This window comes from Erinaceus europaeus, chromosome 4 (assembly GCF_950295315.1).
Source record: "Erinaceus europaeus chromosome 4, mEriEur2.1, whole genome shotgun sequence".
In the NCBI taxonomy this organism is placed as follows: domain Eukaryota; kingdom Metazoa; phylum Chordata; class Mammalia; order Eulipotyphla; family Erinaceidae; genus Erinaceus; species Erinaceus europaeus.
The window spans coordinates 37,509,360-37,529,277 of record NC_080165.1 but is presented as its reverse complement, the minus strand read 5'-3'; the positions used below and the strand labels follow the sequence as shown (position 1 = coordinate 37,529,277).

At 39.4% G+C, this 19,918-nt stretch overlaps 1 protein-coding gene and 1 long non-coding RNA gene across 7 annotated transcripts in view; one reads left to right on the top strand and one right to left on the bottom strand.

The window, feature by feature from the left end:
- The window catches only part of CARMIL1 (capping protein regulator and myosin 1 linker 1), a 332,859-nt gene that overhangs the window by 37,238 nt on the left and 275,703 nt on the right, over positions 1-19,918 (top strand). The window lies entirely within an intron of this gene.
- The window catches only part of LOC132538050 (uncharacterized), a 74,721-nt gene continuing 63,438 nt past the window's right edge, over positions 8,636-19,918 (bottom strand). The window contains exons 3-4 of the long non-coding RNA XR_009549452.1: positions 18,927-19,108; positions 8,636-9,490 (exon numbers count right to left, since the gene is read on the bottom strand). This is a non-coding gene — a long non-coding RNA (uncharacterized LOC132538050). The remainder of the gene's footprint in view (positions 9,491-18,926; positions 19,109-19,918) is intronic.

Sequence of the window (19,918 nt, the reverse complement as noted above, 5' to 3'; positions counted from 1 at the left end):
CTTTCTCTCTCTGGGAGTATGGACTCAGGGTCACTATGAGGTGCAGAAGGTGGAAGGTCTGGTTTCTGTAATTGCTTCTCCATTACACATGGGCGTTGGCAGGTCAGTCTATACTCCTAGCCTGTTTCTGTCTTTCCCTAGTGGGAGAGGGCTCTGGAGAGCTGGGGTTCCAGGGAACAATGGTAAAGTGGTCTGCCCAGGGAAGTCAGGCTGGCATCATGGTAGCACCTGTAACTTGGTATAGTTGCATTTGGTGAGTCTTAGGGGAGTCCTCTCCTCCTTTCAGCTGTCTTTTTGTTGGTAAAACAAACTGGAGGTGGCGCCTCAACTGGCAAACTGCCAGACTGTTACCAGCTGCTCTGGAGTAGATAAAACCTTTAGCCCCAGGAATCTCTCCTTAGGCTTGTCTCTGTCCACATGCCACAAGTGTTTTTACTCACCGGTGACTTGGTGGGTTCCCAAAGTAGTCCTAGTCTCATTCTGTTGTGGTCTCAAGTGATCATCTTTGATATACCTAATTGACCAACTTTACCCCCATATCTTGCCCTATGTTTCTCTGTATCTGAATCATATCCTTTAATATTCTTTGAAATAAGCTTGCAGTCTAGTAAGTAAAAGGGTTCCCTGTGTTCTCTGTGCCATTCTAATAAATTAATGGGACCCACAGCACGGGGTCATGGAAATCTTTGGTGGTGGTCAGAATAGTAATCCTGGGCTTGTGATGATCACCAGGTGCCTGAAGACAAGGGGTTATTCTGTGACAAAGTACATTTTCACTCTCATAACTCAGTGGAGACACTTCTCATCAGCTGGTTAAGTTAGTTAAGTTACTAATAGGTAGAATATAAGAAACAAGGACAGAAAGGGAAGCACAGGGTGAAATTTGGACTAGGTGTGATATATTGCAGCAAAGCAAAGGACTCTGGGAAAGGAACAGTAAGGAAGTGGGGACGTTGCTGTGCTTCTGGTTACCACTATCCCCCATAAAATTTTCAGAAATATAATAGTAGCTTTAATTAACTAGTGCAATGATGTGCAATGATTACTCTAAAACAGGATAAAATTGCTGTCCAGAAAAACCTTGTGTAGAGGGTAAAAAGTGGGTACCAACATAAGCTGGACATTTTGCATTTGTCAAGAAACTCAACCTCAACTCCCTCCTTTCCCTACCAGGATTATTACTGAGGCTAGGTGCCTGCAAGGCCCCGCCATTCTCAGTATCATTTTCTTTCTTTTTTTTTTTTAAGATTTTATTTATTTATTCATGAAGAACGATAGGAGAGAGGGAAAGAACCAGACATCACTCTGGTACATGTGCTGCCTAGAATTGAACTCGGGACCTCATGCTTGAGAATCCAAAGCCCTATCTACTGCGCCACCTCCCGGACCACAGCATTTTCTTTTTCTTTCTTTTTGATAGAGGAGTAAAACACATAGAGAGAGCGACAGGGAGAAATAGAAAGAGAGAGGGAGAGAAAAGGATAGATAACCTCTAGCACTGTCCCACTGCGTGTGGGGTTTGCCCCCTGCCAAGAATGGGAGGGGACACTTGAACCCAGGTCCTTATGCATGGGATGGAGGAACATCTGTTAAGTTGCTCCTATAATTTTACAAGTAAAAACTGTCAGTAAAGACAGTGATCATTTTGTGTTTTCCTTTAATGCCTATTGTCTTCGTGGCAAATTTCTCTTCAAGAGGGATAGCAAGACAGCTCACCTGGGAAGGTCCATGCTGTGCATGTGACCTGTGTTTGAGCCTGACACCCACTGCCCTGCAGGAAGCTTTCCGTCTATCTTTTTTTTTTTTTTCTGTAAAAATTGAATCAGAGTGAGGAAACCCTGACCCATGCCATCACCACTCCCTCTTTAAAACCTCTATATCTGAAGTTGGGAATTCTTTTTTTTTTTTCTTTTGTTTTCTTTTAGTACACAGTAAGAGCAATAACACTTACTAATGTTTTCATTTTCTTTTTGTCCTTCAGGAAACTCCTAACTTTTTATGTTTAGTTCCTCTTTAAAGCTTCTTTTTACTACTGCTTCTAATTTCCTTTCCACATATTCCTTCTAATTCTTGTTCTATTTACTAGTGGATTTTTTAGAATCTATATTGTATTTTAAGTAATCTTAAATTTCTTTTGGAAGCAGTGAGGGAATACCAACTGAATGTCATTTTAAAGAAGCCACAAAGTATATCTTGTTTCTGCTTTATTAGCTCTATCTGGCTTGAATATCTTCCATATGCAGCACTCAGTTTGTGTTAGACTAAGCAGTCTCTAATTTTGTTTCATCTGAATTGATGAGTTGTGCCATTTGCGGCTGGGATTTGCCTGGGGAGATGGCGCGTTGGCAGCTATAAACAGTGGCTTCAAAGGGGAGAGGCTGGGGCCTATGAAATGGCAGTCTGATTGGTCTCACACTAAAGCATCCACAGTGAACCTGGGAAGGGGAGATATGAAAGAGCTGAGAACTAACTGAGTGTTCTGGACTGCTGGACAGGTACATAGAGTAAAGGGAAGCATATGTGTATCCCTGCTTATCAGCTCTCTGTACTGCCTTGAGAGAAACTTTTTCAGATTTTGGTGTTCTTTTCTTCTATCTGGGAACCTGATAAGCTAAATCTTGGGTCAGAAGAGTTAGTTTTCAAAAATCTTTTCTGAGTTGTTTACACCACACTTTGGATTTGACTGCAGAAGGAACATAATCTTTTATTGTTCACCAGTATCTATCTGGGGGAGGTTTAATTGAACATTCTACCACTCTGTTCTTTGGCCTTCTGCTTTCTGCTATAGCTCCACATTTAGAGATGAAATAAAGCATGAAGAAGTGTCTGGGACAGCCTGCCTAGAGAAGCTCCTGGAGGATGAGTTAAGCAGACACAGTTAGTAGCACGGTTCACCCAGAGAACCTGGATGTTAGCCTAGTCTGCGGTCCTGAAATGCCAGTCTCCTGAAGGCTGGACTGGTTTGTCAGGTGACTGATAGAGGCATGGGCACCATTGAGGAAGTTTTGAAATGTTTTTTTCTTTTGACCTGAAGTGGGACCTGGACATACCCAAATTTAGTAAATTATTACTCAGTTGATAGTCATATTTAAAACTTGTATTTATCTCTATTGTATTTATAATTTAATTTCTCTTTCTCTATTCAGAAAATTTATGTAAAGAGAGAGGGAGGGAGGGAGAGAGAGAGGGAAAAAGGGAGAATTAGAAGTTGAGGGGAAAGAGAGAAGGAGAGTGAGAGAGAATGAGAATGAATGCGAATCCGAGCACCGAATCCGAATCTGAGCACCGCTTTGTTCTGGCACAGGTGGTGCTGGGGACTGAACCTGAAGCTTCTGTTGAAGCTGTGTTAACTTTCTTTTTTCTTTTATTTATACTTAAAATTTTTTTTGTTATTATCTTTGTTTATTGGATAGAGACAATCAGAGAGGGTAGGGGGAGATAGGAAGAGAGGAATAGAGACATCTGTTTCACCACTTGCAAAGCTTTCCCCCTGCAGGTGGGGACCAGGGGCTCAAACCTGGGTCCTTGTACATTGTCACACATGTGCTCAACCATGTGCGCCACCACCTGGCCCCTGTGTTAACTTTCTTTCTTTCTCTCTTTCTTTCTCTCTTTCTTTCTTTCTTTTTTTTAAATTTATTTTTATTTATTTATTTTTAACCAAAGCACTGTTCAGCTCTGGCTTATGGTGGTGCGGGGGATTGAACCTGGGACTTTGGCGCCTCAGGCATGAGAGTCTGTTTGCATAACCATTATGCTATCTACCCTCTGCCCTCTTTCTTTTTTTAATATTTATTTATTTCCTTTTTGTTGTCCTTGTTGTTTTATTGTTGTTGTAGTTGTTGTTGTTATTGATGTCGTCGTTGTTGGATAGGACAGAGAGAAATGGGGAGAGGAGGGGAAGACAAAGGGGGAGAGAAAAATAGACACCTGCAAACCTGCTTCACTGCCTGTGAAGCAATGTCCCTGCAGGTGGGGAGCTGGGGGCTCGAACCAGGATCCTTATGCTGGTTCTTGTGTTTTGCGCCATGTGCGCTTAACCTGCTGCGCTACTGCCCGACTCCCCTGTGTTAACTTTCTTTTCTTTTTTTTTTTCTGCTTTACCAGAACATTGTTCAGCTCTGGCTTCTGGTGGTGCGGGGGATTGAACCTAGGGCTTTGGAGCCTCAGGCATGAGAGTCTGTTTGCATAACCATTATGCTATCTACCCTCTGCCCTTGTGTTAACTTTCTAACAAGATGAACGCCCTCATCCTCTAAAGCTATTTATTGAGGTGATTCCCATTATCTTTTTTATTTATGAATTGAGTTTTTTTAACGTGGTTTGTGAAGGTAGATCATATGGGAAGGCACTAAAGTTTAAGGCAAACTAAGAACACAGACTCTTTTAAAAGAGCTCTTCTCTAGGCTTACTGAAGTCTTGGCTTACATGTTTTTTTTTAAATATGTTTATTTATTTATTTTTTGTTGCCCTTGTTTTTATTGTTGCTGTAGTTATTATTGTTGTTGTTGTTGTTGATGTCATCATTGTTGGATAGGACAGAGAAAAATGGAGAGAGGAGGGGAAGACAGAGGGGGAGAGAAAGACAGACACCTGCAGACCTGCTTCACCACCTGCGCTACCACCCAACTCCCCTTGGCTTACATGTTAAGTCAACTAATTAGCCCAGTTGTGAATTATTCTGATTTATTCATTGAGGAATCATTTGCTTTGCAACTCTACTGGGCTTCATCTAACTACTTGTTCTGACTTCTGTGACTATTTGGAAGCAATAAAATACCTTTTATTATTTATGCTTTTTTAGGTAAGGCTTTGCTCTGTATGGTAAAATCTTCTTATCTGTGCCCTTTGATACCTAACGTTACACTAATCTCAGAGAACTATATTTCCCTGAAGGAAGGGGAGTGTCTACATTTTACAGCAGCTAATTAAGAGACTATACAAGGCCTTTCAGTAAAGGGGATGTACAAAAGGAAATTAGCCTGTGTTTTTCAGGCAGATTTTCTTAGTCCTGGGATATACACTTGGCTAATTTAATCTGTATTCATTACTCTGGGACCTAAAGTAGGTTTCCAAATTAGGAAATCACTGCAAAATATTTTACCTGAGCAGCTTGACATTGTTGCAGATTTGAGAAATACAGAATCTTTACATACGTTCACTTCTTATAGAACAAATCACTTCCTGAGAGTGGTTAGGTAAGTTCTGTTCACCCTGCATGTCAATTAGCAAACCCAATTATACATGCTGTGTTCTCATAGTCAGTCAGATTGATCCTTGTGGCTTCCTATTAACCACAGGCAGCAACCTTGCTCCAAAGATTTCACATATACCCACAACATGGTGGTCTTTCTACTACCTTTTATAATATTGTTTCTAAATAGAAAAACAGTTGTTTTATCTAATTTGATAAGATAGGAGGATAAAACTTATTCTCTTCTTCCTCCTGCCCACCTCTTTTGATGGTTAGAAACATGGTTTTGAGAGAAGCGGCTATCACTGAGTGATTTCTAGTGAGTTTTAAAGAAGTGGCTCTTCATTAGTTTACCACACTGACATAAGTAAATCCACTCAGAAAGTGGTGTCCTTTTTCTGATTTGTTTTGGGATTGTGGCTTCTCTGGATGTATTTATTTGCATGTAAAGCCACAATGTAACACCGTGGACACTTCAGGGGATGAGGAAAATAAACTATCACTGAAACGTGATAATGTTCTTTTGTTCAAACTAAGTAGAAAACAGTACTTATAACTAACAGTTTATGTATTTACCAGGAACAATTTCTGAGCCTTTCACATGCAATAACTCACTTTACCACCTCCCAACAAATTGCATGGTTTGGATAGACCTTGTTCAGAAATAAAAAGCCAACATTATCATGAGGTCAGTAATCTTTCTCTGAAGACTGGGCAGATGTTTGAGATAAACTTCCAGCCCATCATAGCATTCTTGGTTAGAGTGGTAGAGATTTAGTAGAGTGCTAACTCTTAGCTTCTCTGGTGTGAGGTGGAGGGGGGTTTGCTCTGCCTCTTTTTTAATTTTTATTTTTTTGAAGAAAGTCTTTAAAAAAATTTTTATTATCTTTATTTATTGGACAGAGATAAAGAGGGGTGGGGGAGAGAGAGAGGGAGAGATACAGAGAGACACCTGCAGACCTGCTTTACTGTTTGTGGAAAAAAAAAAAAAAAGAAGAGAAAATGATGGTGGGGACCAGGGACTTGAACCTGGGTCCTTGCACACTGTAGTGTATGCGCCTAATCAGGTGCACCACTGCCTGGTCCCTTATTTTTATTTTTTATTTAATAATGAACGACAAGTTTGTTGGATAAGAGGGGTAAAATTCTACATAATTCCCACCACCAGAGTTTCTCCATTCCACCCTCCTCCATTGGAAGCTTTCTTATTCTTTCTCCCTCTGGGAGCATGGGCCCAGCCAGTATCCTTATGGTGTGCAGAAAGTGGAAGGTCTGGATTCTGTAATTGTTTCTCTGCTGGACATGGGTATTGGCAGGTCGATCCATATTCCTAGTCTGTTTCTGTCTTTCTCTAATGGGGCAGGGCTCTCTGGAGAGGTGGGGTTCCAGGACTCTTTGGTGAGGCTCTGCCTTTTTAAAAGACTTTCAGGAATGGGAGGAACTTTCAGGAATGAAAGATCATCTAGACTGTTATGTATTATGTGTGTTTGGTTCTCCCCACCTCCAATACACATATTTCACATTCTACACACACTGATTGCCTGGTCACTGCCTGCATTTTCTGCAAATGCCCAGAATTAAAAATTCTTTCTTTCTTTCTAAAAAGTTTTTATTTATTTATTCATGAGAAAGACAGGAGGAGAGAAAGAACCAGACATCACTCTGGTACATGTGCTGCCGGGGATTGAACTCAGGACCTCATGGTTGAGAATCCAATACTTTGTACACTGTGCCACCTCCCAGACCACTTAAAATTACTCCTCTAAGGGAGCATATTCTTATATAATATTATATAGTAGTTGGTTAGTTAAATGTGACCTTTTAATATTTTATTAAATACTCATCTACTGGGTTGCAGAGGCTTAGGAAATTTTATAGCAAAATAAGAGTGATATCTTTACACTTGATTTATTCCCAGTCTCATAGGGAGCTAGGTAATCTAGGACTTCTGGAGTAAGATAGAACTCTGTTAGAGCCACATCAAATACTTTGAGAGCCTCACAGGAGGATCTGTTGATGATCTGTTTCAGCCTTGGTGAAAACAAGAAAGGCTGGGGTGGTGGTGGTGGTGGCGGCGGCATCCGAGTGAATGAGTAAATTAATGGTGAATGCATGCTATTACTGTAAACTTCAAGGATTTTGTAACTCATGGCACTTTATTACAATAGAAAGGTTAAAGTGATTTTCCAAATGAAAGACCAAAATGCCTTCTAAAAGTGTATTTGATACTGTTTTATTTTTAAAGTCTTCATTTGTTAATCTTAGGGAAAATCACTACTTTTATGCTAGAGGATAATATGGGTGACTGATAAAGAGTTCTGGACTAAACACACATACACACATGTACACACACACACTCTTTTTGGGCAACATAAATGTGTGTGTATGTCATAGGATTTTCACTATTGTCTTCTACTATGAGGATTGTATATCATTATGAATTGAAGTACTTCCAAGCTTGAGATAATTTCTATAAATGTCACAATACAGTGAATAACATTCAGATTCTTGTGACAAAGAACCACAAAGTAGATAAAAATATCTTCCAGGTTTTTGGCCATTAAGGTTATGGAAATCAAATATGTGAAAAATATGTCTAATGACTGATATTGTCATGGAGACATGACAACACCATCACTGGTTTCCCCATTTGTTGTTTGTATTATTATTTTTTTATTTAATTTTTTTGGGAGTCGGGCGGTAGTGCAGTGGGTTAAGTGCACATGATGCAAAGCACAAGGACTGTATCAAGGATCCTGGTTCGAGCCCCCGGCTCCCCACCTGCAGGGGAGTCACTTCACAGGCGGTGAAGCAGATCTGCAGGTGTCTATCTTTCTCTCCCCCTCTGTCTTCCCCTCCTCTCTCCATTTCTCTCTGTTCTAACAATGACTACATCAATAACAATAACAATTACAACAACAATAAAAAAAAACAACAAGGGCAACAAAAGGGAAAATCAATAAATATAAAAATTTTTTTTTTGTTTTGTTAAGAGAGAAATTGCGGGGGGGTGAGATATAGAGGGGGAGAAAAAGACATTTGCAGCCTGCTTCACTGCTAATGAAGATTCTCTCCTTCAGGTAGGGACCAGGGATTTGAACTTGGGTCCTTGTGCATGATTACTTGTGTGCTCAATCAAATGTACCACCATCCTGTTTGTGTTTACTTGTAATGCTGACCTCATATCATTGCTGTATTGGTGAACGTTTCTTCTCTAGGGAAACAGTTATTCCAACAGAAAGGCACTGCTACCTTATCTCGTTTGTGAAGGGATTTCCCACTTGGGTTGATCCTCTGGACAACTTTCAAAGGTGGGAAGCCCTTGTATGCCAAGCACTCAGCACACCATATGATCCTGTGTACTTTAGAAAACTTTGAGGAATGAGAGTCTTCTCTATTTTGCTTAGCAATGGGCATGACCCTTTAAGTTATGAGCAGAAGGCAAATAGACAGGTGTTTTATTCTTCCTAAAGACTACACAGGAAAGTGCCAGAAGTATGATGAAGATGCATTTGACCTGAGTCCAGCTGGGAACACCCCTGAATGTGTTTGGCAAATGGAATCTTCTATTTTTCACATTTTTATAACTTTACTAACAGCCTGTACATTCTGATCATTTGAAAAAAGAATATTCACTACTCTAGCCTTTGTTTTAGCTGGGTTTGGAAAAAGGTCGTCTCCTTGATAGTCTTAGACTGAATATCTCCAGAGTAGTCTCTGTTACATTGGAGTAACCTGCTGCTGTTATCCATTTTTGTGTCTCCATTTTTATGTCTCTCTGCCCTGTTCCTATCCACATTCAGACAGCTCTCAAAGGATGCTTTACAAAGTTTACAGCCAGATCTCCTCTTTTAACAGATAAGGATACCACACAGTCCAAAGTCCAATTTCTTTGTCTAGGTTGCTCCATTTGACTTCAAAGATAACATGATGATCTATGGTCCATAAGAGACTCAGTGTAGAGCTAAAGTTGTGATGGTCACAGTTTTTTGTCCCCCCCCCCCCCCAGAACACTTACTTTTCTCTCTCCCTCAGTTATTTTATAAACATTCTAAGTAATTCTAACTTCATTCAAAAGGTTTTTTACTACCACTTTGATTCCAATAAAAAGTGGCAAGTGGATGGAATATAGCTTACCTGAGAGAGTTGCACACTGTACCAAGAGTCAGAACCCAGGACCTAGGTGTGAGTCCTCAGCCACCATAGGGGAACATCTACACAGCAGAAACTTCACAAATGCTGGAGTAGAGCTGTGTTGTATTGTCTTTACTTCTGTATCTCTTCCTCACTTCCTGTCTAGAAAGGAGAGAAAAAAAGTTACTAGGAGCAGTAGAGTCATGTAGGTGCAAAGTCTTAGCAAAAACACAGGTAGCAAATGAAAAAAAAAATAAAATAAAACAATAACAACAACAAATAAACAACAAGCCAAAGCCAAAGTGGCATCTGTCTTGTGCATCTGACCTGCATCAAGTTTTAGAAAAGTATAGGTAGGAAAAGTTATTTTCAGTGAGAAGGGCAAAGAATAGATTGAAGAACATGGACTAAAAATATACCTGTAACTTGGTCAGCTTAATAAAATATTTATTATTATATTTTTTGTGGCATTAGAGCCTTGCAAATGTTCAAGTCAACTACAAATGGGTATACATTTTCATTCTTCCTAGTCTAGAGAGAGAGGGAAAGACACCATGGCACCACAGCTGCCATGTATCAGGCTTTGGGCTTGATTCTTGGCCCTACATGGGAGCTCTATGGGCAGTTGGGGTAGGTGGAGGACTCTTTAGATAGTAGTGATGTACTTTGGAATGCTTCTCCTTTGCTCCACCAATATAAAAATTGGATCAGGAGAGGACTCAATAATGTGTACATCTTAACCAGAGACCAGTCCACATACGACTTCATAGACCCTTAGCTGGAGAGATGATCTCTTCTTGGTTTACTTTAGAGCCTTTCCCTATTTATTGCATCATTGGTTCTTGTTTGATAAATATTAGAGGGAATATAGATATTTCTCTATAAATTGTACTTTTTGGAAGCTGACAGATTCTTGCTTTGATAATAGTTGTTGGTAGAAGGTGGTTAAATGTCTCTTCAGTTTCATATACTGATTAGTTTTTATTGTAGGAAAACACACATAATCTAAAATTGAGCCTCATAATCATTTAAAAAATATTTGTTTATTGATTAGTTTTTACTATAGAGACCAAAATATGTGTCTGCAGGGGATTGAATTCAAGGCCTCCTACTTGGAAGTCAGACACTTTATATGCAAAAAGTACTTCCCCGGACACCTATACTATTTTTAAGTGAAAAGTATAATAATGTTAATTATGTGCACATTGTTGTCCAAAAGATTTTCACAGTCTTTACTTGGCAGAACTGAAATAGTGAGTGACTTCTCTTGTTCCTTTTTTTCCTGGCATTCATCATTCTCTCTCTATCTTTTTTTTTTTTTTGCCTCCAGGGTTATCACTGGGGGTCAGTGCTGGCACTAGGAATCTACTGCTCCTGGTGGCCATTTTTCCCATTTGATTGGATAGGACAAAGAGAAATTGAGAGAGGAGAGGGAGAGGGAGAGAGAAAGACAGATACCTACAGACCAACTTCACCTCTTATGAAGCACTTCCACCTGCAGATGGGGAGCTGGGGGCTTAAACCCAGGTACTTGTGCTTAGTACTGTGTGCGATTAACCAAGTGCGCCACTGCTGGATACCCATTATTCTCTTTCCTAAGAGTTCTGTTAATCCTGTTTATTATGTGGGATTTTCAGGTCTTTGTCTGTTTTGAGACTGACTTATTTCATTTGACAGTGTCCTCAAGCTTCATCTGTGTTGTAGCATTTGAAAGAATTTTTTTTTTTCAGGTTGAATAATATACTGCTGTCTATGTGGTCATATGCTGTTAATGATACATTGGTCAAGATAGGCTACTTATATGACAGTAGTTTCTATAAATAGCCAAAAATATACTAGGCCATATCATCTAGGTTTGTTTAATTATGTTTTATGATACTTGTGCAAAATCTCAAAACAGTGAATTTCTCAGAACTCATGCCTATCCTGAATGCATACAGCACATTTTCTTTGTCCATTTATCCACTGATGGACATTTGGGTTGTTTCACATCTTGTTACTTTGCTTTGAGCCTTACTATGCCAGGCACTGCTGGACATTGGGATAGGAATTGAGTATGACTATGACTCAGATCTGACCTTCAGGGATGTCACAATGCAGTCAAGAAGAAAGCAAGTAATTCAACTGTTTCAACATATTCTAAGAATAATTGTGGTGATTATAAGCTCAGAGTGACAGTGGGTCCACATTTGTTTTGAGGGAAATAAAAACCAAACTTTGAGCATACTTTAGAACAAATAGTTTAGGGATGAGATAGTCAGTGGAGTTTGCTAGGCAAGGACCTTTAAGGTAAAGCAAATTGTAGAATTGTGAGGGCATAAGTATATAAAGAATGTTGAGAAATGTGAAATGTAGCTGGAACTTAAGCATTATTCAGGAGAAACATTAAGAAAGAGTCTCCTGTGTCATACTAAAGAATGCAAAGTTTTTTGAAGGCCACTGGGAGTTGTTGGGAACTTATTATTATTATTTTTTTTACTAGAAAAGCGAAAGCAGATTTTCTTTAAAAAAGGAATATATTTAGTTAAAATGTTATTTATTTATTTATTATTGCATAGATACAAAGAGAAATTGAGAGGTGAGAGGGAGATAGGGAGACAGAGAGACACCTGCAGCCCTGCTTCACCACTTGTGAAACTTTCCTTCTGCAGGTGGGGACCAGGGGCTTGAACCTGGATCCTTGTGCATTGTGATGCGAGCGCTTAACCAAGTGCGCCACCGCCTGGCTGCTAAAAAGGAATATGCTTATGACAGTGTAATTATAGAATGTCACTATAGATGCCTACTATGTATTATTTTACTTCTTCCTTGCTTAATGAATATTTGCTTAATTAGCATTTTTGGAATGGGACTCCTGTCTACTTTGGGCTATGGAGGTACATTCCTTTGAGGTTTGTGGTAACTTAGTTGGTTTACTACTAAGTATCTATGGATACCAATTTCCTAATTGGTGCTCTGAGATAATAATATTTTATGTGACACAGAATTAGTTGAAACTTGAATATTTACCATTATGTGAGGCAGGAGAGGGTGTTGACATATTGTCATATACCATGAGCTAGTTGTTTAATCTGGAAGTATTTGTAAAACTGTCCTCTGGTGTGATGGATGATACTTAATTATCCTTGAAAAAAAATTTCCTGGAAAAGACAAATCCATCTCCAGATTTCAGTATTCTGCTATGACTCTGCTTTGTGGAAACGATTTGCATTAGGTAGTATTTTTTCCCCTTAACAGCTCTCATATGGTTTTATTTTGACTTGCTTGAGAGATAATATACTTTGCTTAAAGAGACTCATTCAACTAATCTGAGAAGTTTGCTTAACTCTGCTAGCTAAAAATTGAAAGTTGTTGCATTCTCCCACATCCAGGCTTACTATTTATTACTATTATTATTGTTGTTGTTTGTAGTGCCAGGGGATAAATCCAGGACTTTGCACATGTATGATACTGATTGGCCTCTGCAGGCTAATTTTTTTTTGGTTGTCACCAGAATTCTACTGCTCTAAGTGGACTTTTTCCAGACACACTGAAAGTATGATAGTTTCCTCTGTGGAGTGAAGCTTATTATTTATCATATGATTTTATTTTTTCTCGCTCTCTCTGTATATATACATGCATGCATAAGTACATACATTTTTGCCAGGCTTAGCCTGAGGGTGTTTCTTCCCGGGCACGTGCTCTCCGGGTTGGAGAGAATTTGACCGGAGCCAACCTAGGCTGCTGCTTACTCAGCGACGCGGGAGAGGAACCAGGAACTCTTGTGGCTGAGTGGGAACACAATGCCATGCTGGCTTTATTCATCTGCATTTATATCTTCCGGGGTAGAAGTGGTAGGTTGGAAAAGGATATACGTAGGTGAGTGGGTGGAGAGAAGGAAAGCTTCCATATAACCAGTGGGGATTAAACCAATGCCCTGCAGGCAAGGTGGGTCTTCAGCTTGTTTCAAAGGTTCTAACCAGTGGGGATTAAATCAATTCCTTGTAGGAAGAGCAGGTCTCAGACAAAACAATGATTGTGTAAATAGGCCACAGCCTTAAGCAATGCAGGGGGTCTGACATAATAACCAACACATTTTTATATTGACAAAGATGAAAACTATAAAAGCTATAATTTTAGGGGACTTTAGAGTGGGCAAGGAAGTAGTTTTCTGTAGGGTAGTCTAGTGAGAGACTTTTCCTTTTTTTAGAATATATTTTTGGTTGGAGACAAAGAAATAGAGAGAGGAAGGAGCTAGGGAAGGAGGGAGGAAGAGAGAGACCCTTGCAGCACTGCTTCACCTTTCATGAAGCTTTCCCTTGCAAATGGGGACCAGGCACATGAACTTTGGTCCTTGTGCATGGTAACATGTACTGTCCACTGGGTCTGCCACCACCCTGCCCCCTGATGAGACATTTAAGGTAGTGCTATGGGAACATAGCATGATGCTGGAGGAGGACCCAAGTTGACAGTGGGAGTGGGTGAGTGGTGTGTTGACACATCACAGGAGATAAATTGCGCTCATGTGACAACTGTGCTCTAACTTATTATTTTCCCATTAAAATAATTAAAAAAAAAAGATAAGGTGTGAAGGAAAAGAGAATGCAGTCACATAAAGGAGGGGAGGGGCTTCCAGGCAGATACTACAGATCATGCAAAGGCCCGATAGAAGCTTCTAGTTTTTAATCAAACCAGAAGGAGACTAAGGCATAATAAATCTGAGCAGTTGCCTGGCCCACTTAATACTGTGGTTTCTAAGGAGTCTGGATTTTATTTTTCTAAATAGGGAAACAATGCAACCTGATGAGTTAAAAATGATTACTGAGGCATCTTAAAGGAGAATAAATTAGAGGGAAGTAAGACAGTAGGAAAGCTGATAATTAGAGTGTTTCTGTATAGTGAAGGTAAGAGGTAATGACTTAGTGTAGGGTAGTGGTTCTTGAAGTGTGGTCTCTGGATCATTATCAGTGGAATCATCTGGGAATTTAGCAACCCAGGTTCTCATCCTACAGCAGACCTAATGAATCAGAAAGTCTGGATGTGGGTGGGTGGGAGTGGAGTAGAACCAGCAGTCTGTGTTTTAACAAGCCCTTCAGGTGATATGATGCACAGAAAAGTTTGTGAACTGCTGGTGTGAGGCTTGCTTGCTTGCTGCAGATGACGACAAGAGATGGACAGATTTGGAATAGGTTTGGAATAAAGAGGTAGGACTGGCATTTATGAGTTGAGGGGAAAGGAGGAATCACTGATGAGTTTGAGCAACTGAGTAGGTAGGGACCATATTTAATGTGAAGGGGGGAGCTGGAGAAGTGAGGAAAAGATAGACTTTTTGGACACATTGAGTTCAAGATGTTTTAGAAACAGCCAAGTAAAGATTTTTTTATTTTTTTATTTTTTATTTTATTTATTTATTCCCTTTTGTTGCCCTTGTTGTTTTATTGTTGTAGTTATTATTGTTGTTGTCGTCGTTGTTGGATAGGACAGAGAGAAATGGAGAGAGGAGGGGAAGACAGAGAGGAGGAGAGAAAGATAGACACCTGCAGACCTGCTTCACCGCCTGTGAAGCGACTCCCCTACAGGTGGGGAGCCGGGGGCTCGAACTGGGATCCTTATGCCGGTCCTTGTGCTTTGCGCCACCTGCACTTAACCCGCTGCGCTACAGCCCGACTCCCCCAAGTAAAGATTTTAAGTTGTTAATAGCAACTCGAATGTATAGTCCAGAGGCAAATTTTAGTTTTAAGAAAGATATTTAGAGATTTCTGGTGTAGAGGGAATATTTGTTAAAAAATTGGAATAGATCTGACTTTGCTCCAGGGGAAGAAGGAACTAGCAAATAACCAAGTCTGTTATTTGATCAACATTTAGAAGAGCTTGAAGCTGCAGAAGAATAGGAGTAGCTAAGGGGAAAAGAGGAGAATCAGGATAACATTATTGCATGAAGAACTAGTCAGCTATTTCGCCTGTTTAGTATTTAACGCTTTTGAAAGTTCACACTGAGAGGATTGAGATTTGTAGCATAGAGATCATTGATTGGGTATTCCATTTAGTTCTTTGGTGAAGTTGAAATAGAAATTCCAAGAATCAACTTGATTTGCACTGGTGATTTTTAAATTGATTTAATAATGAACCAATCTAGTTTTCTGTTTACTAGTTTTGTAAACAGTGAATTCTTACAGATTTCTCTGCTGCCTCTCTGGCTTTTACTTGCTGTGCACAAACTCAGAATGAGCATTTTATAGTTCTGAAAAGGATTAACATATGGGCTTCAGCAGCTGATCTTATTTTCTTTTATTACTATATTTTAAGCAATATCCATAATTAAGGGAAAAATTCCTGGCAACTAGCAAAGTGACCACTGACTGTTGATAAAGGCCACTATGCCTCTTGATATATATATTTATTTTACAGTTTCTTAGAATTGACAGTTCATTGCTCAGTCTGAAAATTCATGCTGACAAGTAAGAAGAAAAAGATAACTTGCTGATCTCTTTAAGTTTCTGTTTGAATAATAATTGACTTGCTAAGTTAGGTTGTTTTTTTTTTCCAGAATTTTCTGCTTTTGATGTGTTAGGTAATAGAGTATAAAATGTTGGGATTTGAGTGGGAGGATAAAGGTTTGTAGAGGGAGTGAACATTTGAACGCCATTTATGTTTGAACCATTGAACTAAGGTATCTAGATTTATTATTTCATTGAATACATGCTGTGAACTGGATGTTATTTATCTGTTCATTTGTAGAAGAGGAGATGAACAAGTTAAAAAACAAAACAAAACAAAACTCTTAATTAACCCTAAGTCTAGAATGAATCTTTTGAGTCAAACTCTTGGGGGAAAAGTAATGTAGGGTGAAATATATATCAAAATTAGCCAGAGTTATCTGAAGGAGATCAAGGACTAATGAAATACTTTAAAGAAGATTGAACTACAAGCAGACACTTCCATTTTGTTTTGCTGACAATTACTGTTGAAAACAGAAAGAACTCTTTAGATATTCATTGTAAGGAATGGTCCTTAAAGACTAGCCTAGGAGTTTTCTAGATGGTGCTTTGAATCTTTTCATTAAAGCTGCTGTAGACCAGGGAATCCTTTTGGGAATTTTATGAAAACTTCCTATTTCTTTGATGTCCATTTACTTCTTCTGTGTACATGCTTAGTTTATTTACCTTTTCTTTTCTCATGAACTGCAAGATCTGGTTCTTTTTTATGGAAGCTATTTATTTATTTATTTTTTCTGAGTTTAGATGTCACAGTCTCTAACTTTTCTGTGTCAAGTTATATGTGAACTTGGGATCTTTATCTCTCTTCTCTGTAATTTGTGGGTGAAGTGGGCTTTGGGAACATTCCCTTAGAGATCCCACTTGCCTTACTTTTCCCCTTTGCTCTTGTGGAAATGGTTGAGGTTATTAAGTTAGAATATGAAGAGAAATATTCCTGTTATGCTGAGCTGCACAAAACTCATGCTAGTTAAAATGGACATTTTAATTCAGCTGCTCTTGAGCACAGGACATAAAGAGTCTGGGCTCTACAATCAGTGCCAGTCTTAGGAGGGTCATATATGTTTCCAGTCACAAAAGATCTTTCATTTATGCTGAAGACAAAAGTTCATGAGAATCTGTGGTCCATTTAAAATGACAGTGGGTGACTTAGACCTAAAAACAGATGTCACCAGCTTCTGATTTGCAGCTTATTATAATGTGTTTTCAGTAGATAGTGTTTTTTTTTTTTAAGTAGTTTCCAGCATTTATAGATAGGGAGACTTTGCTCATACATCTCCATTCCAGTTGCTCTTGGAAATAATAGACCTTGGAAGGCTGGATCTACATTGGTACATAAAGGGGACTAGAAAATCTAATGACTAATACTTTCAGTCTCTCACCTCTGAGTCAGTTTAGGGCTTGTTTTTTTTTTTTTTTTTTTTAATATTTTGGCATTATGACAACTGCTTAAGGTAGTTCTAGGGGGTGGGTGAGTAGATGTTCAATCCCCATATCATCCTCTGGATTATATATTTAGTATATGATTATTTCTCCATGGGTTTATTTTATGTCATTAGATCTAGTCTCTGGCACCTCTGCTCTATACAGATACTTAATAATTTAGCCATAGGGAGCAATTGCTCCCTTATTCTTTAGAATAGATTTCAATCACTTCTCATATACCAGTGCTAGGTCATTAGCAAATCCCATGTAATTTACTAATTTGAATCACATTATTAGTGTGATCCACTAAAGAACAGTTCTACCTTTAATCAGATGACTGAGTTAATTTATTATGTTTTTCTTTGGAATTCCCTTTCTTGGTGCTCCTGCTGGAGATACTCTGTCTTCATAGGAACAAATAGTTCAATAACTTGGCTGCATTAGTCTTCTCTTTTGCTTCTTAAGTGACCATGTGCAAGCTTAAATTGTCATTAGTCAGACATCCCAAATTCAGTCAAATAATCAAGTTAGACATACCTAACAGTACACAATAAGCAAAAACATTGAGAGATAGTTTCAAAGCCAGTGGTCAAGAACCAGCTTGTTGTCCATTCATCTACTGTCAAGATGAATCAAGCAATAGACAAAACAGACTAGACTCCCTTTAAGAAGGGATCAGACAAACCAGAACCTCTGAGTTCAATCAGAGTATTAAATGCTAAGATCTCTTAAGGAGAGATCAAACAAACCAGGATCCCATTAAGGAGAGATGAACCAGGAACTTGATTTTGTAAATACCAGGTTCAGAGAGACCTTTGATGACATAAAGGCAAACTGATGCAAAATACATTAGGATTACTCACTCCCTCTGCAACTTCCTTTTGCAAATGAAAACTGCACCATAAACTGATAGTTAGCATAGCAGGGAATGAGCAGCTGGATATGTTTCCCTCTGCCTCAGGGCTGTTGAGGACAGTAGTTCCATCAGTTGAACATGCAGTTGCTATCAAGTACTGCAGAAAACCATATACCATCACACTACCTTTTGCCAGAAGGGTATGGCTCTTTAATGCTATTTGAAGATATAATTGGAGGTTTGAGTTCCTGCTCAAAATCTCTCTCTCCCAGCTTCCAGGTTTCAGGAGATACTTATATGAGCAGAAAAAGGGAAGGAGTACTGGGAAGCCAAGAGAGGGATGTGTGTGTGTGTGTGTGTGTGTGTGTGTGTGTGTGTGTGTGTGTGTGTGTTCATTCCAGGGCAAACAGGATGAGGGTCTGAGCCTCTTAAAGTTTTTCTATCTCCTGGGGCCTGGTAGATTTTCGATGACTTTCTTCTTAAAAAAAAACTTGTAACTCATATTATTCTGAAGGACCAACTGAAACAATATGTGATGTGGCAGTGTGAGTTTTTAATAGTCCTATTGTTTCCCAAATCCAGTTTTACTGTGTTAACTGTTTTACACAAAACAGTTCCTGCAAACAGAGAGTTTATCTTTTGTCTAGTCCAATTTATCAGCCTTAGGCTACCTGTTTCATAGAGCCATTCAGGGCCATGCCTAACAGCCCTATTCCTTTGGGGCAAGAGTTTTAAGGGTATGTACACAGAGTCTTCTGACAAATAGAGGAGACAGTTCTATTGTCTTCACTTAGAAAAATAGAGTTTAGAGGCTGGGCAGTGGTATATCACTCCACCTCCCTACCTGCAGGAGTGAAACAGTGGTGCAATTGTCTCTCTTTGTTTCTCCTTCTCTATCTTCTCTTGTCCTCTCGGTTTCTTTCTGTCTTGTCAAAAATAGAAAGGAAAAAACAAGGAGGAAAAAATGGCAACTGCAAGTAGTGGATTCATCCTGCAGACACCAAGCCTCAGTAGTAACACTGGTGACTATATATATGGAAGAAAAAGAAAAACATATTAGAGAACTGCAGAAAGACCCCTGTTGGGTAGTATGCCACATAAGATGACCTTTACACGAAATTATAAAGATACCTAAACCAATTATAATCATTGAGTTATCAATTGTAGTAAACTTCTAATTTGTTACAAAGTTTTTTCATAAGTAATTGACTACAGCTATGACAAGCCTTCACATAAAGAAGCATCTGCTCATATAGAATCCCCAGAAATCCATCTTGGACCCCTGACCTCTGACATCACCCACAATTACAGCCATCCCCCGAAACCCATGATGTGACCTGACACGATCTGGAGAACCTGATTCACAGACTCCAAAGGACAAGACTTTCCTACTGCCTTTCTCTCAACCATCAGTGTCTGCTCTTCCTGCTTCTGTTTCGCCCACCATGTTTTGGCGGTTCCAGGTCACTCTCTACAGAGAAGAAAAGTTCCAGTGGCCGTCCTCCTTCATCAAGATAGACGTGTGGCATTTATTTCCTGGCCTTTGACATTGGACTGATGCTTCTATAGAACTTGCTGGACACTCCTTTTATACTGCTGGACTTCTTGAAGAATGACTGTAGCAGTTCATAGAACTTTCCGCCAGCTGACTCGGGATTTTGCAATGCCAGATCACCCCTCTAGCCCCTCGGCTTATCAGGCCCCCACTCCTCCACCCATCAGGCTCACTCTGTCTCTTGCTACTCTTACTTATCCCTCCCTGTCTTGTGCTAGTTCTTTTTGAAGACACTTACACACTATCATTCTGCTTTCTTCCCAACAGGTTTCCGTTCACCC